The sequence below is a fragment of the Hyperoodon ampullatus genome, assembly GCF_949752795.1.
Source record: "Hyperoodon ampullatus genome assembly, chromosome: 8".
NCBI lineage: Eukaryota > Metazoa > Chordata > Mammalia > Artiodactyla > Ziphiidae > Hyperoodon > Hyperoodon ampullatus.
The window spans coordinates 100,306,696-100,323,938 of NC_136921.1; the positions used below are offsets into that span (position 1 = coordinate 100,306,696).

Sequence of the window (17,243 nt, forward strand, 5' to 3'; positions counted from 1 at the left end):
CTTAGACGACCAAGTTAATATTAGTCAATGTCAATCAATCTTTTAGCATTCTATGATGTCTCATCAAGACAGAATCTTAATCTAAAACTATTCTTTATAACGGAGGCTATACTAAGGTATTGGTTCTTGCCTTTTGCACTCCTGACAACTGTGTTACTGAAGGATATTACACGCACTTGTGTTTCAGGGTCATCGTGTCTGAGGAAGCTTGTCTAAGTCTTCATGTCCGTGGGTCTGCCTTACCTGTTCTGATTCCACACTAGCTTCTTTCAGTTTATCCTCTGTTGCCTCTTTACATTTCTTCAGGTGTCTAACTGTTTCTTCCAATTCCTGAAAACGTGATACAGAGATTTTTGACAAACTCCCAATGTACTATATATGGAAGAAAAAGCTTCAATACTGTAATAAATGAGCCACCAAATTATGAAAGTATGATGGGGTACTTTCTAACTCCAGGTGCTACCAGACTATAGGATAAAAACTATTATTTTCAGTTTAACCTACAGTATACATTTGTGTATATGATTATAGATTTTGATTTACAGATTCTCCTGAGAAAAGATGATTAACATCTCTTTCCAGAACTGGGGAATACTTTTCATAGCAGACAATCTCTGTTGGAAGGCAAGAGCAAAGTCTTGTACAATCACTGTGGAAGAGGCAGCTGGGGAGCCAGAATGTGACACTGGCAGCTAATGAGAAACCAAACACGGATGCAGCAGTATCTCCGCGGGACAAAGAGTCTCCCCCCACCTCCCCCCAGGCAACCTGCCCACTTCCCAGGTGTAGCTGTAATTCCCAGAGAACACATGGTGGTGGTGGGGCTCTGAAACCACATTCCCCAGACACCACTCCCTGCCTAGATCCTCATCAGATACTAAGGGGGAGAGGAGAGTTAGGGTTTCTCATACAACCTTCCTCCTCTCTATGTTCTGAGCATTATTCGCCTTAGCTGATAAGTGGAACTTAATTTGGGCCTTTTGATCCTTTATTTTCTCCTTGCTGCTGTTCAGTACCTTTTCCAACTCTGTGAGTTTCTGCCGCAGCTCCCGGTTGGTCCGGGATACTTCCACTTCTCTGAAGTTGCTTTCATCAAGGGCTTTCTTCAGCTGTGGGATACAAAGGGAAAATTAGAACATTTTAACCTTCTATTCAGTACGAGAAGCTTATGTTTAGCTGTGTCCCTATATTTTGTTCTCTTTGGGCCTTTCTTTTAAAAAGAAGGTTAAGTGATGGGACTTCCCTGGTGGTCCAGTCGCTAAGACTCTGTGCTCCCAATGCATGGGGGCCGGGTTTGATCCCTGGTCAGGAAACTAGATCCTGTGTGCCACAGCTAACAATCCTGTGTGCTGCAACTAAGACCTGGCACAGCCAAATAAATTGATATTTTAAAAAGGAGGGTAAGTGAGGCAATATTAAGAAGTAGATTTGTGGAGAAACACTCTCAGTGATTTTCATAATTTTTAACACTAAAGAACACAATTTTTCTTAGAACAGATAATGTAAATGTATGTCCGTTATTTGCTTTCTAAGAGCATGGCTTTGGAATCAGACAGAAGTTAAAATCTCAGCTTCACCACACACTAGTCAAGTAATTTCAGATAATTAACTTCTCTAAGCTAAAGACTCATCACTGGAAAAGGATGAGAAGAGCCTACTTCATAGGATTCATGTAACAGTTAAACAAGAGGAGGCAGAGAAGGAATATAGAGCCTGGCACACACTAATTGCTCAGTGCGCATTGCTGTGCTTTAAAGGTGTTTTTTTTTGTTTGTTTTTTGTTTTTTAAAAAAAAGCTTAAGCTCGTCTCTTTCTGTTACTTGTGACCTCATGTATAGAGAAGTGAAAACAAATTATATGGAGTGTATGTAAATACACCTGTCAGTTATTGACTATCCTTGCATGTATTTTTATAATCTTGCTTTTTTTCTATTGAGGTATAGTTGATTTATGATATTATATTAGATTTTGGTGTATGACATAGTGATTAAAAATTTTTATAGATTATACTCCAGTTATTATAAAATACTGGCTATATTCCCTGTGCTGTACAATATATCCTTGTAGCTTATTTACATAGTAGTTTATACTTCTTATGAATATTGCTTTATGTTTAGAAATTTTAATAAACTTGTCTAGTGGAAAAATAACATATTGATTACTATTCAAAACAAGACAACAGGCCCACAATGAAGTCACTTATGCTAAACCTTATGTCACCAAACTGAGACTTAATTACAGTCTTGGCTCCCCCAGAAAAGGACTCTTAAACCAGTCAATCAGGAATGGCCTGATAAGCATTAGGTGAGTAATCTGCCTGACAGACCCCTGCCATCCCTTAAAGGAAGTAACTCTGCTACTAGTAACTAATCTACTTTTTTGCCTAGTATAACTTCCTTGTTCCTGCTCCCCTCTGCCTATAAAAGTCTTTCATTTTATACAACTCCTAAGGGCGCCTTTCTATTGCAATCGATTGCATACTGCCTGATTCAAATTGACTTTTGTTCAAATAAACTCTTAATTTTATTATTCCTCAATTTATCTTTTAACATTACTTAAATCATTTTACAGAGTTCCCCCTCTTCCTCATATGCCCTTAAATGAGTACCACTGGATTTGTAGGAAGAAGAGATGGCAGCTCTCCTCCCCCTTCACTCCCCCACACGCCGCAGGTCCTACCTAGTCTCTGGGGGTTACTCCCGTCCCCTTAGGTGTCCGTGGTCCCCCAGGTGCCCTCGTTGTGAGCAGACGCGAATTCCGTGTCCTCCTAGTGCACCGTCTTCACCCCGCCCCCCATATTCCTTTTAATATACCATTCTGGCAGTCATATTATCATGTAACTTAATGGCTACAAAAGGGATAAACTGGCAGCAAGGTCACTGTGATACCTTTAGCTTAAGAATCTCTTCTTTTTTGAATTTTATTTGTTTATTATACAGCGGGTTCTTATTGGTTATCTATTTTATACATATTAGTGTAGATATGTCAATCCCAATTCCAGGGATTTCTGGAATTTCAGTGGCTTAGACGACCAAGGTAATATTAGTCAATGTCAATCAATCTTTTAGCATTCTATGATGTCTCATCAAGACAGAATCTTAATCTAAAACTATTCTTTATAACGGAGGCTATACTAAGGTATTGGTTCTTGCCTTTTGCACTCCTGACAACTGTGTTACTGAAGGATATTACACGCACTTGTGTTTCAGGGTCATCGTGTCTGAGGAAGCTTGTCTAAGTCTTCATGTCCGTGGGTCTGCCTTACCTGTTCTGATTCCACACTAGCTTCTTTCAGTTTATCCTCTGTTGCCTCTTTACATTTCTTCAGGTGTCTAACTGTTTCTTCCAATTCCTGAAAACGTGATACAGAGATTTTTGACAAACTCCCAATGTACTATATATGGAAGAAAAAGCTTCAATACTGTAATAAATGAGCCACCAAATTATGAAAGTATGATGGGGTACTTTCTAACTCCAGGTGCTACCAGACTATAGGATAAAAACTATTATTTTCAGTTTAACCTACAGTATACATTTGTGTATATGATTATAGATTTTGATTTACAGATTCTCCTGAGAAAAGATGATTAACATCTCTTTCCAGAACTGGGGAATACTTTTCATAGCAGACAATCTCTGTTGGAAGGCAAGAGCAAAGTCTTGTACAATCACTGTGGAAGAGGCAGCTGGGGAGCCAGAATGTGACACTGGCAGCTAATGAGAAACCAAACACGGATGCAGCAGTATCTCCGCGGGAAAAAGAGTCTCCCCCCACCTCCCCCCAGGCAATCTGCCCACTTCCCAGGTGTAGCTGTAATTCCCAGAGAACACATGGTGGTGGTGGGGCTCTGAAACCTTCTTCCCCAGACACCACTGCCTGCCTGGATCCTCATCAGATACTAAGGAGGAGAGGAGAGTTAGGGTTTCTCATACAACCTTCCTCCTCTCTATGTTCTGAGCATTATTCGCCTTAGCTGATAAGTGGAACTTAATTTGGGCCTTTTGATCCTTTATTTTCTCCTTGCTGCTGTTCAGTACCTTTTCCAACTCTGTGAGTTTCTGCCGCAGCTCCCGGTTGGTCCGGGATACTTCCACTTCTCTGAAGTTGCTTTCATCAAGGGCTTTCTTCAGCTGTGGGATACAAAGGGAAAATTAGAACATTTTAACCTTCTATTCAGTACGAGAAGCTTATGTTTAGCTGTGTCCCTATATTTTGTTCTCTTTGGGCCTTTCTTTTAAAAAGAAGGTTAAGTGATGGGACTTCCCTGGTGGTCCAGTCGCTAAGACTCTGTGCTCCCAATGCATGGGGGCCGGGTTTGATCCCTGGTCAGGAAACTAGATCCTGTGTGCCACAACTAACAATCCTGTGTGCTGCAACTAAGACCTGGCACAGCCAAATAAATTGATATTTTAAAAAGGAGGGTAAGTGAGGCAATATTAAGAAGTAGATTTGTGGAGAAACACTCTCAGTGATTTTCATAATTTTTAACACTAAAGAACACAATTTTTCTTAGAACAGATAATGTAAATGTATGTCCGTTATTTGCTTTCTAAGAGCATGGCTTTGGAATCAGACAGAAGTTAAAATCTCAGCTTCACCACACACTAGTCAAGTAATTTCAGATAATTAACTTCTCTAAGCTAAAGACTCATCACTGGAAAAGGATGAGAAGAGCCTACTTCATAGGATTCATGTAACAGTTAAACAAGAGGAGGCAGAGAAGGAATATAGAGCCTGGCACACACTAATTGCTCAGTGCTCATTGCTGTGCTTTAAAGGTTTTTTTTTTTTTCTTTTTTTAAAAAGCTTAAGCTCGTCTCTTTCTGTCACTTGTGACCTCACGTATGGAGAAGTAAACATAAATTATATGGAGTTTATGTAAATACACCTGTCAGTTATTGACTATTCTTGCATGTATTTTTATAATGTTTCTTTTTTTCTATTGAGGTATAGTTGATGTATGATATTATATTAATTTTAGGTGTATGACATAGTGATCAAAAATTTTTATAGATTATACTCCAGTTATTATAAAATACTGGCTATATTCCCTGTGCTGTACAATATATCCTTGTAGCTTATTTACATAGTAGTTTATACTTCTTATGAATATTGCTTTATGTTTAGAAATTTTAATAAACTTGTCTAGTGGAAAAATAACATAGTGATTACTATTCAAAACAAGACAACAGGCCCACAATGAAGTCACTTATGCTAAACCTTATGTCACCAAACTGAGACTTAATTACAGTTTTGGCTCTCCCAGAAAAGGACTCTTAAACCAGTCAATCAGGAATGGCCTGATCAGCATTAGGTGAGTAATCTGCCTGACAGACCCCTGCCATCCCTTAAAGGAAGTAACTCTGCTACTAGTAACTAATCTACCTTTTTGCCTAGTATAACTTCCTTGTTCCTGCTCCCCTCTGCCTATAAAAGTCTTTCATTTTATACAAATCCTCAGAGCGCCTTTCTATTGCAATCGATTGCATACTGCCTGATTCAAATTGACTTTTGTTCAAATAAACTCTTAATTTTATTATTCCTCAATTTATCTTTTAACATTACGTAAATCATTTTGCAGAGTTCCCCCTCTTCCTCATATGCCCTTAACTGAGTTCCACTGGATTTGTAGGAAGAAGAGACGGCAGCTCTCCTCCCCCTTCACTCCCCCACATGCCCCAGGTCCTACCTGGTCTCTGGGGCTTCCTCCCGTCCCCATAGGTGTCCGTGGTCCCCCAGGTGCCCTCGTTGTGAGGAGATGCGAATTCCGCATCCTCCTAGTGCACCGTCTTCACCCCGCCCCCCATATTCCTTTTAATATACCATTCTGGCAGTCATATTATCATGTAACTTAATGGCTACAAAAGGGATAAACTGGCAGCAATGTCACTGTGATACCTTTAGCTTAAGAATCTCTTATTTTTTGAATTTTATTTGTTTATTATACAGCGGGTTCTTATTGGTTATCTATTTTATACATATTAGTGTAGATATGTCAATCCCAATTCCAGGGATTTCTGGAATTTCAGGGGCTTGGACGACCAAGTTAATATTAGTCAATGTCAATCAATCTTTTAGCATTCTATGATGTCTCATCAAGACAGAATCTTAATCTAAAACTATTCTTTATAACGGAGGCTATACTAAGGTATTGGTTCTTGCCTTTTGCACTCCTGACAACTGTGTTACTGAAGGATATTACACGCACTTGTGTTTCAGGGTCATCGTGTCTGAGGAAGCTTGTCTAAGTCTTCATGTCCGTGGGTCTGCCTTACCTGTTCTGATTCCACACTAGCTTCTTTCAGTTTATGCTCTGTTGCCTCTTTACATTTCTTCAGGTGTCTAACTGTTTCTTCCAATTCCTGAAAACGTGATACAGAGATTTTTGACAAACTCCCAATGTACTATATATGGAAGAAAAAGCTTCAATATTGTAATAAATGAGCCACCAAATTATGAAAGTATGATGGGGTACTTTCTAACTCCAGGTGCTACCAGACTATAGGATAAAAACTATTATTTTCAGTTTAACCTACAGTATACATTTGTGTATATGATTATAGATTTTGATTTACAGATTCTCCTGAGAAAAGATGATTAACATCTCTTTCCAGAACTGGGGAATACTTTTCATAGCAGACAATCTCTGTTGGAAGGCAAGAGCAAAGTCTTGTACAATCACTGTGGAAGAGGCAGCTGGGGAGCCAGAATGTGACACTGGCAGCTAATGAGAAACCAAACACGGATGCAGCAGTATCTCCGCGGGACAAAGAGTCTCCCCCCACCTCCCCCCAGGCAACCTGCCCACTTCCCAGGTGTAGCTGTAATTCCCAGAGAACACATGGTGGTGGTGGGGCTCTGAAACCTTCTTCCCCAGACACCACTGCCTGCCTGGATCCTCATCAGATACTAAGGAGGAGAGGAGAGTTAGGGTTTCTCATACAACCTTCCTCCTCTCTATGTTCTGAGCATTATTCGCCTTAGCTGATAAGTGGAACTTAATTTGGGCCTTTTGATCCTTTATTTTCTCCTTGCTGCAGTTCAGTACCTTTTCCAACTCTGTGAGTTTCTGCCGCAGCTCCCGGTTGGTCCGGGATACTTCCACTTCTCTGAAGTTGCTTTCATCAAGGGCTTTCTTCAGCTGTGGGATACAAAGGGAAAATTAGAACATTTTAACCTTCTATTCAGTACGAGAAGCTTATGTTTAGCTGTGTCCCTATATTTTGTTCTCTTTGGGCCTTTCTTTTAAAAAGAAGGTTAAGTGATGGGACTTCCATGGTGGTCCAGTGGCTAAGACTCTGTGCTCCCAATGCATGGGGGCCGGGTTTGATCCCTGGTCAGGGAACTAGATCCTGTGTGCCACAACTAAAGATCCTGTGTGCTGCAACTAAGACCTGGCACAGCCAAATAAATAGATATTTAAAAAACGATGGTAAGTGAGGCAATAATAAAAAGTAGATTTGTGGAGAAACACTCTCAGTGATTTTCATAATTTTTAACACTAAAGAACACAATTTTTCTTAGAACAGATAATGTAAATGTATGTTCGCCATTTGCTTTCTAAGAGCATTGCTTTGGAATCAGACAGAAGTTAAAATCTCAGCTTCACCACACACTAGTCAAGTAATTTCAGATAATTAACTTCTCTAAGCTAAAGGCTCATCACTGGAAAAGTATGAGAAGAGCCTACTTCATAGGATTCATGTAACAGTTAAACAAGAGGAGGCAGAGAAGGAATATAGAGCCTGGCACACACTAATTGCTCAGTGCGCATTGCTGTGCTTTAAAGGTGTTTTTTTTTGTTTGTTTTTTGTTTTTTAAAAAAAAGCTTAAGCTCGTCTCTTTCTGTTACTTGTGACCTCATGTATAGAGAAGTGAAAACAAATTATATGGAATTTATGTAAATACACCTGTCAGTTATTGACTATCCTTGCATGTATTTTTATAATCTTGCTTTTTTTCTATTGAGGTATAGTTGATTTATGATATTATATTAGATTTTGGTGTATGACATAGTGATTAAAAATTTTTATAGATTATACTCCAGTTATTATAAAATACTGGCTATATTCCCTGTGCTGTACAATATATCCTTGTAGCTTATTTACATAGTAGTTTATACTTCTTATGAATATTGCTTTATGTTTAGAAATTTTAATAAACTTGTCTAGTGGAAAAATAACATATTGATTACTATTCAAAACAAGACAACAGGCCCACAATGAAGTCACTTATGCTAAACCTTATGTCACCAAACTGAGACTTAATTACAGTCTTGGCTCCCCCAGAAAAGGACTCTTAAACCAGTCAATCAGGAATGGCCTGATAAGCATTAGGTGAGTAATCTGCCTGACAGACCCCTGCCATCCCTTAAAGGAAGTAACTCTGCTACTAGTAACTAATCTACTTTTTTGCCTAGTATAACTTCCTTGTTCCTGCTCCCCTCTGCCTATAAAAGTCTTTCATTTTATACAACTCCTAAGGGCGCCTTTCTATTGCAATCGATTGCATACTGCCTGATTCAAATTGACTTTTGTTCAAATAAACTCTTAATTTTATTATTCCTCAATTTATCTTTTAACATTACTTAAATCATTTTACAGAGTTCCCCCTCTTCCTCATATGCCCTTAAATGAGTACCACTGGATTTGTAGGAAGAAGAGATGGCAGCTCTCCTCCCCCTTCACTCCCCGACACGCCGCAGGTCCTACCTAGTCTCTGGGGGTTACTCCCGTCCCCTTAGGTGTCCGTGGTCCCCCAGGTGCCCTCGTTGTGAGCAGACGCGAATTCCGTGTCCTCCTAGTGCACCGTCTTCACCCCGCCCCCCATATTCCTTTTAATATACCATTCTGGCAGTCATATTATCATGTAACTTAATGGCTACAAAAGGGATAAACTGGCAGCAAGGTCACTGTGATACCTTTAGCTTAAGAATCTCTTCTTTTTTGAATTTTATTTGTTTATTATACAGCGGGTTCTTATTGGTTATCTATTTTATACATATTAGTGTAGATATGTCAATCCCAATTCCAGGGATTTCTGGAATTTCAGTGGCTTAGACGACCAAGGTAATATTAGTCAATGTCAATCAATCTTTTAGCATTCTATGATGTCCCATCAAGACACAGAATCTTAATCTAAAACTATTCTTTATAACGGAGGCTATACTAAGGTATTGGTTCTTGCCTTTTGCACTCCTGACAACTGTGTTACTGAAGGATATTACACGCACTTGTGTTTCAGGGTCATCGTGTCTGAGGAAGCTTGTCTAAGTCTTCATGTCCGTGGGTCTGCCTTACCTGTTCTGATTCCACACTAGCTTCTTTCAGTTTATCCTCTGTTGCCTCTTTACATTTCTTCAGGTGTCTAACTGTTTCTTCCAATTCCTGAAAACGTGATACAGAGATTTTTGACAAACTCCCAATGTACTATATATGGAAGAAAAAGCTTCAATACTGTAATAAATGAGCCACCAAATTATGAAAGTATGATGGGGTACTTTCTAACTCCAGGTGCTACCAGACTATAGGATAAAAACTATTATTTTCAGTTTAACCTACAGTATACATTTGTGTATATGATTATAGATTTTGATTTACAGATTCTCCTGAGAAAAGATGATTAACATCTCTTTCCAGAACTGGGGAATACTTTTCATAGCAGACAATCTCTGTTGGAAGGCAAGAGCAAAGTCTTGTACAATCACTGTGGAAGAGGCAGCTGGGGAGCCAGAATGTGACACTGGCAGCTAATGAGAAACCAAACACGGATGCAGCAGTATCTCCGCGGGAAAAAGAGTCTCCCCCCACCTCCCCCCAGGCAACCTGCCCACTTCCCAGGTGTAGCTGTAATTCCCAGAGAACACATGGTGGTGGTGGGGCTCTGAAACCTTCTTCCCCAGACATCACTGCCTGCCTGGATCCTCATCAGATACTAAGGAGGAGAGGAGAGTTAGGGTTTCTCATACAACCTTCCTCCTCTCTATGTTCTGAGCATTATTCGCCTTAGCTGATAAGTGGAACTTAATTTGGGCCGTTTGATCCTTTATTTTCTCCTTGCTGCTGTTCAGTACCTTTTCCAACTCTGTGAGTTTCTGCCGCAGCTCCCGGTTAGTCCGGGATACTTCCACTTCTCTGAAGTTGCTTTCATCAAGGGCTTTCTTCAGCTGTGGGATACAAAGGGAAAATTAGAACATTTTAACCTTCCATACAGTAAGAGAAGCTTATGTTTAGCTGTGTCCCTATATTTTGTTCTCTTTGGACCTTTCTTTTAAAAAGGAGTTTAAGTGATGGGACTTCCCTGGTGGTCCAGTGGCTAAGACTCTGTGCGCCCAATGCATGGGGGCCGGGTTTGATCCCTGGTCAGGGAACTAGATCCTGTGTGCCACAACTAAAGATCCTGTGTGCTGCAACTAAGACCTGGCACAGCCAAATAAATAGATATTTAAAAAACGATGGTAAGTGAGGCAATAATAAAAAGTAGATTTGTGGAGAAACACTCTCAGTGATTTTCATAATTTTTAACACTAAAGAACACAATTTTTCTTAGAACAGATAATGTAAATGTATGTTCGTCATTTGCTTTCTAAGAGCATGGCTTTGGAATCAGACAGAAGTTAAAATCTCAGCTTCACCACACACTAGTCAAGTAATTTCAGATAATTAACTTTCCTAGGCTAAAGGTTCATCATTGGAAAAGTATGAGAATAGCCTACTTCATAGGATTCATGTAACAGTTAAACAAGAGGAGGTAGAGAAGGAATATAGAGCCTGGCACACACTAATTGCTCAGTGCGCATTGCTGTGCTTTAAAGGTGTTTTTTTTCTTTGTTTTTTGTTTTTTACAAAAAAGCTTAAGCTCGTCTCTTTCTGTCACCTGTGACCTCATGTATAGAGAAGTGAAAACAAATTATATGGAGTTTATGTAAATACACCTGTCAGTTATTGACTATCCTTGCATGTATTTTTATAATCTTGCTTTTTTTCTATTGAGGTATAGTTGATTTATGATATTATATTAGATTTTGGTGTATGACATAGTGATTAAAAATTTTTATAGATTATACTCCAGTTATTATAAAATACTGGCTATATTCCCTGTGCTGTACAATATATCCTTGTAGCTTATTTACATAATAGTTTATACTTCTTATGAATATCGCTTTATGTTTAGAAATTTTAATAAACTTGTCTAGTGGAAAAATAACATAGTGATTACTATTCAAAACAAGACAACAGGCCCAAAATGAAGTCACTTGTGCTAAACCTTATGTCACCAAACTGAGACTTAATTACAGTTTTGGCTCTCCCAGAAAAGGACTCTTAAACCAGTCAATCAGGAATGGCCTGATCAGCATTAGGTGAGTAATCTGCCTGACAGACCCCTGCCATCCCTTAAAGGAAGTAACTCTGCTACTAGTACCTAATCTACCTTTTTGCCTAGTATAACTTCCTTGTTCCTGCTCCCCTCTGCCTATAAAAGTCTTTCATTTTATACAACTCCTCAGAGCGCCTTTCTATTGCAATCGATTGCATACTGCCTGACTCAAATTGACTTTTGTTCAAATAAACTCTTAATTTTATTATTCCTCAATTTATCTTTTAACATTACGTAAATCATTTTGCAGAGTTCCCCCTCTTCCTCATATGCCCTTAAATGAGTACCACTGGATTTGTAGGAAGAAGAGACGGCAGCTCTCCTCCCCCTTCACTCCCCCCCACGCCCCAGGTCCTACCTGGTCTCTGGGGGTTCCTCCCGTCCCCTTAGGTGTCCGTGGTCCCCCAGGTGCCCTCGTTGTGAGGAGACGCGAATTCCACGTCCTCCTAGTGCACCGTCTTCACCCCGCCCCCCATATTCCTTTTAATATACCATTCTGACAGTCATATTATCATGTAACTTAATGGCTACAAAAGGGATAAACTGGCAGCAAGGTCACTGTGATACCTTTAGCTTAAGAATCTCTTCTTTTTTGAATTTTATTTATTTATTATACAGCAGGTTCTTATTGGTTATCTATTTTATACATATTAGTGTAGATATGTCAATCCCAATTCCAGGGATTTCTGGAATTTCAGGGGCTTGGACGACCAAGTTAATATTAGTCAATGTCAATCAATCTTTTAGCATTCTATGATGTCTCATCAAGACACAGAATCTTAATCTAAAACTATTCTTTATAACGGAAGCTATACTAAGGTATTGGTTCTTGCCTTTTGCACTCCTGACAACTGTGTTACTGAAGGATATTATATGCACTTGTGTTTCAGGGTCATCGTGTCTGAGGAAGCTTGTCTAAGTCTTCATGTCCGTGGGTCTGCCTTACCTGTTCTGATTCCACACTAGCTTCTTTCAGTTTATCCTCTGTTGCCTCTTTACATTTCTTCAGGTGTCTAACTGTTTCTTCCAATTCCTGAAAACGTGATACAGAGATTTTTGACAAACTCCCAATGTACTATATATGGAAGAAAAAGCTTCAATACTGTAATAAATGAGCCACCAAATTATGAAAGTATGATGGGGTACTTTCTAACTCCAGGTGCTACCAGACTATAGGATAAAAACTATTATTTTCAGTTTAACCTACAGTATACATTTGTGTATATGATTATAGATTTTGATTTACAGATTCTCCTGAGAAAAGATGATTAACATCTCTTTCCAGAACTGGAGAATACTTTTCATAGCAGACAATCTCTGTTGGAAGGCAAGAGCTTGATGGTCTCTTGAAATCCCTTTTTAGTAATAAAATGTGCTTTTCATTAGTTTGGGAGTAGATAAAAGTCCTGTAACGGCAACAGATGTATCTGAGCTATGGGGAAGAACCAAGGGGTGTAAAGTTCCTGAAAGACTATGAAGTTCACAAGTCTTACTTAGTAACTAGTACTTTGCATATGTGAGCTTTAGCCGTTCTTCAAAAATGAGTATCATTTTTATTAAGTTGAACATGAAGACGAGGTGCCATAGTCAAAGCTCCAGGCTTCATTCCTAAATATGATTCTAAGGACTTAGCTAAGATGAACGACTTGTAAGTTTGTCTTCTTCTATAGAGCCTAGAAAAGCCAGGTGCCCTCATGCTGGGTTTTGCACATGGCCTTTGCTGGTAATCTCCGAGATGAATCTTAGGAACCCTTTTACCTGGCACCGATGCTCCAGCTCCCACCTCCTCTTCTGCTCTGCCTCGAGTTGCAGCTCCTGCTGTTTCTTCTGAGCTGACAGATCATGTTGGCTCTTGGCCAACAGCTGCATCTCCTGCTGTAGGTTAGTTATTTCAGATACACATTTCTGGATATTCAGTGACTGGTAGGGCACAAAGAGGGAGACGGTTGGTGAACCTGTCCAAGTTTGGGATTTCATGTGAATAGTAAACAGAGTGTGTGGAAATCATCTACCCGTTCATAGCCTTTTTTCTGATACTGATCCAGAATTAGCTCCATTTGCCTCAATTCTGTTTCTATTTGCTGAATGTAAATGTGGAAATAACATAGAAAGATGGTCAGTGGAAAAACTGGCTTGCTCTTTTTGCCTATAGGCTGACAGAAAGAATCCCACATGAGATCCACTGTTACCAGTTCCTGCTGGGCTCTCCATCCCATCCAGCCCCCTGACCCCGAAAGAGCAAAGTCGTGTACAATCACTGTGGAAGAGACAGCTGGGGAGCCAGAATGTGACACTGGCAGCTAATGAGAAACCAAACACGGATGCAGCAGTATCTCCGCGGGACAAAGAGTCTCCCCCCACCTCCCCCCAGGCAACCTGCCCACTTCCCAGGTGTAGCTGTAATTCCCAGAGAACACATGGTGGTGGTGGGGCTCTGAAACCACATTCCCCAGACACCACTCCCTGCCTGGATCCTCATCAGATACTAAGGGGGAGAGGAGAGTTAGGGTTTCTCATACAACCTTCTTCCTCTCTATGTTCTGAGCATTATTCGCCTTAGCTGATAAGTGGAACTTAATTTGGGCCTTTTGATCCTTTATTTTCTCCTTGCTGCCGTTCAGTACCTTTCTCAACTCTGTAACTGTCTGCCACAGCTCCCGGATGGTCTGGGATACTTCCACTTCTCTGAAGTTGCTTTCATCAAGGGCTTTCTTCAGCTGTGGGATACAAAGGGAAAATTAGAACATTTTAACCTTCCATACAGTAAGAGAAGCTTATGTTTAGCTGTGTCCCTATATTTTGTTCTCTTTGGACCTTTCTTTTAAAAAGGAGGTTAAGTGATGGGACTTCCCTGGTGGTCCAGTGGCTAAGACTCTGTGCTCCCAATGCATGGGGGCCGGGTTTGATCCCTGGTCAGGGAACTAGATCCTGTGTGCCACAACTAAAGATCCTGTGTGCTGCAACTAAGACCTGGCACAGCCAAATAAATAGATATTTTAAAAAGGAGGGTAAGTGAGGCAATAATAAGAAGTAGATTTGTGGAGAAACACTCTCAGTGATTTTCATAATTTTTAACACTAAAGAACACAATTTTTCTTACAACAGATAATGTAAATGTATGTTCGTCATTTGCTTTCTAAGAGCATGGCTTTGGAATCAGACAGAAGTTAAAATCTCAGCTTCACCACACACTAGTCAAGTAATTTCAGATAATTAACTTCCCTAAGCTAAAAGTTCATCATTGGAAAAGTATGAGAATAGCCTACTTCATAGGATTCATGTAACAGTTAAACAAGAGGAGGCAGAAAAGGAATATAGAGCCTGGCACACACTAATTGCTCAGTGCGCATTGCTGTGCTTTAAGGGTTTTTTTTAAAAAAAAATTAAGCTCGTGACCTCATGTATGGAGAAGTGAAAATAAATTATATGGAGTTTATGTAAATACACCTGTCAGTTATTGACTATCCTTGCATGTATTTTTATATTCTTGCTTTTTTTTCTATTGAGGTATAGTTGATTTATGATATTATATTAGATTTAGGTGTAGGACATAGTGATTAAAAATTTTTATAGATTATACTCCAGTTATTATAAAATACTGGCTATATTCCTTGTGCTGTACAATATGTCCTTGTAGCTTATTTACATAGTAGTTTATACTTCTTATGAATATTGCTTTATGTTTAGAAATTTTAATAAACTTGTCTAGTTGAAAAATAACATAGTGATTACTATTCAAGACAAGACAACAGGCCCACAATGAAGTCACTTATGCTAAACCTTATGTCACCAAACTGAGACTTAATTACAGTTTTGGCTCTCCCAGAAAAGGACTCTTAAACCAGTCAATCAGGAATGGCCTGATCAGCATTAGGTGAGTAATCTGCCTGACAGACCCCTGCCATCCCTTAAAGGAAGTAACTCTGCTACTAGTAACTAATCTACTTTTTTGCCTAGTATAACTTCCTTGTTCCTGCTCCCCTCTGCCTATAAAAGTCTTTCATTTTATACAACTCCTCAGAGCGCCTTTCTATTGCAATCGATTGCATACTGCCTGACTCAAATTGACTTTTGTTCAAATAAACTCTTAATTTTATTATTCCTCAATTTATCTTTTAACATTACGGAAATCATTTTGCAGAGTTCCCCTTCTTCCTCATATGCCCTTAAATGAGTACCACTGGATTTGTAGGAAGAAGAGACGGCAGCTCTCCTCCCCCTTCACTCCCCCACACGCCCCAGGTCCTACCTGGTCTCTGGGGGTTCCTCCTGTCCCCTTAGGTGTCCGTGGTCCCCCAGGTGCCCTCGTTGTGAGGAGACGCGAATTCCGCATCCTCCTAGTGCACCGTCTTCACCCCGCCCCCCCATATTCCTTTTAATATACCATTCTGACAGTCATATTATCATGTAACTTAATGGCTACAAAAGGGATAAACTGGCAGCAAGGTCACTGTGATACCTTTAGCTTAAGAATCTCTTCTTTTTTGAATTTTATTTATTTATTATACAGCAGGTTCTTATTGGTTATCTATTTTATACATATTAGTGTAGATATGTCAATCCCAATTCCAGGGATTTCTGGAATTTCAGGGGCTTGGACGACCAAGTTAATATTAGTCAATGTCAATCAATCTTTTAGCATTCTATGATGTCTCATCAAGACACAGAATCTTAATCTAAAACTATTCTTTATAACGGAAGCTATACTAAGGTATTGGTTCTTGCCTTTTGCACTCCTGACAACTGTGTTACTGAAGGATATTATACGCACTTGTGTTTCAGGGTCATCGTGTCTGAGGAAGCTTGTCTAAGTCTTCATGTCCGTGGGTCTGCCTTACCTGTTCTGATTCCACACTAGCTTCTTTCAGTTTATCCTCTGTTGCCTCTTTACATTTCTTCAGGTGTCTAACTGTTTCTTCCAATTCCTGAAAACGTGATACAGAGATTTTTGACAAACTCCCAATGTACTATATATGGAAGAAAAAGCTTCAATATTGTAATAAATGAGCCACCAAATTATGAAAGTGTGATGGGGTACTTTCTAACTCCAGGTGCTACCAGACTATAGGATAAAAACTATTATTTTCAGTTTAACCTACAGTATACATTTGTGTATATGATTATAGATTTTGATTTACAGATTCTCCTGAGAAAAGATGATTAACATCTCTTTCCAGAACTGGAGAATACTTTTCATAGCAGACAATCTCTGTTGGAAGGCAAGAGCTTGATGGTCTCTTGAAATCCCTTTTTAGTAATAAAATGTGCTTTTCATTAGTTTGGGAGTAGATAAAAGTCCTGTAACGGCAACAGATGTATCTGAGCTATGGGGAAGAACCAAGGGGTGTAAAGTTCCTGAAAGACTATGAAGTTCACAAGTCTTACTTAGTAACTAGTACTTTGCATATGTGAGCTTTAGCCGTTCTTCAAAAATGAGTATCATTTTTATTAAGTTGAACATGAAGACGAGGTGCCATAGTCAAAGCTCCAGGCTTCATTCCTAAATATGATTCTAAGGACTTAGCTAAGATGAACGACTTGTAAGTTTGTCTTCTTCTATAGAGCCTAGAAAAGCCAGGTGCCCTCATGCTGGGTTTTGCACATGGCCTTTGCTGGTAATCTCCGAGATGAATCTTAGGAACCCTTTTACCTGGCACCGATGCTCCAGCTCCCACCTCCTCTTCTGCTCTGCCTCGAGTTGCAGCTCCTGCTGTTTCTTCTGAGCTGACAGATCATTTTGGCTCTTCGCCAACAGCTGCATCTCCTGCTGTAGGTTAGTCATTTCAGATACACATTTCTGGATACTCAGTGACTGGTAGGGCACAAAGAGGGAGACGGTTGGTGAACCTGTCCAAGTTTGGGATTT

At 39.6% G+C, this 17,243-nt stretch overlaps 1 pseudogene across 1 annotated transcript in view; it reads right to left on the reverse strand.

Annotated features, from left to right (window-relative positions):
* The window catches only part of LOC307057543 (coiled-coil domain-containing protein 150-like), a 148,033-nt pseudogene that overhangs the window by 9,269 nt on the left and 121,521 nt on the right, over nucleotides 1–17,243 (reverse strand). Inside the window, exons 25-26 of the transcript in view lie at nucleotides 17,028–17,189; nucleotides 16,216–16,302 (exon numbers count right to left, since the gene is read on the reverse strand). The product of the transcript in view is annotated as a coiled-coil domain-containing protein 150-like (transcript). The remainder of the gene's footprint in view (nucleotides 1–16,215; nucleotides 16,303–17,027; nucleotides 17,190–17,243) is intronic.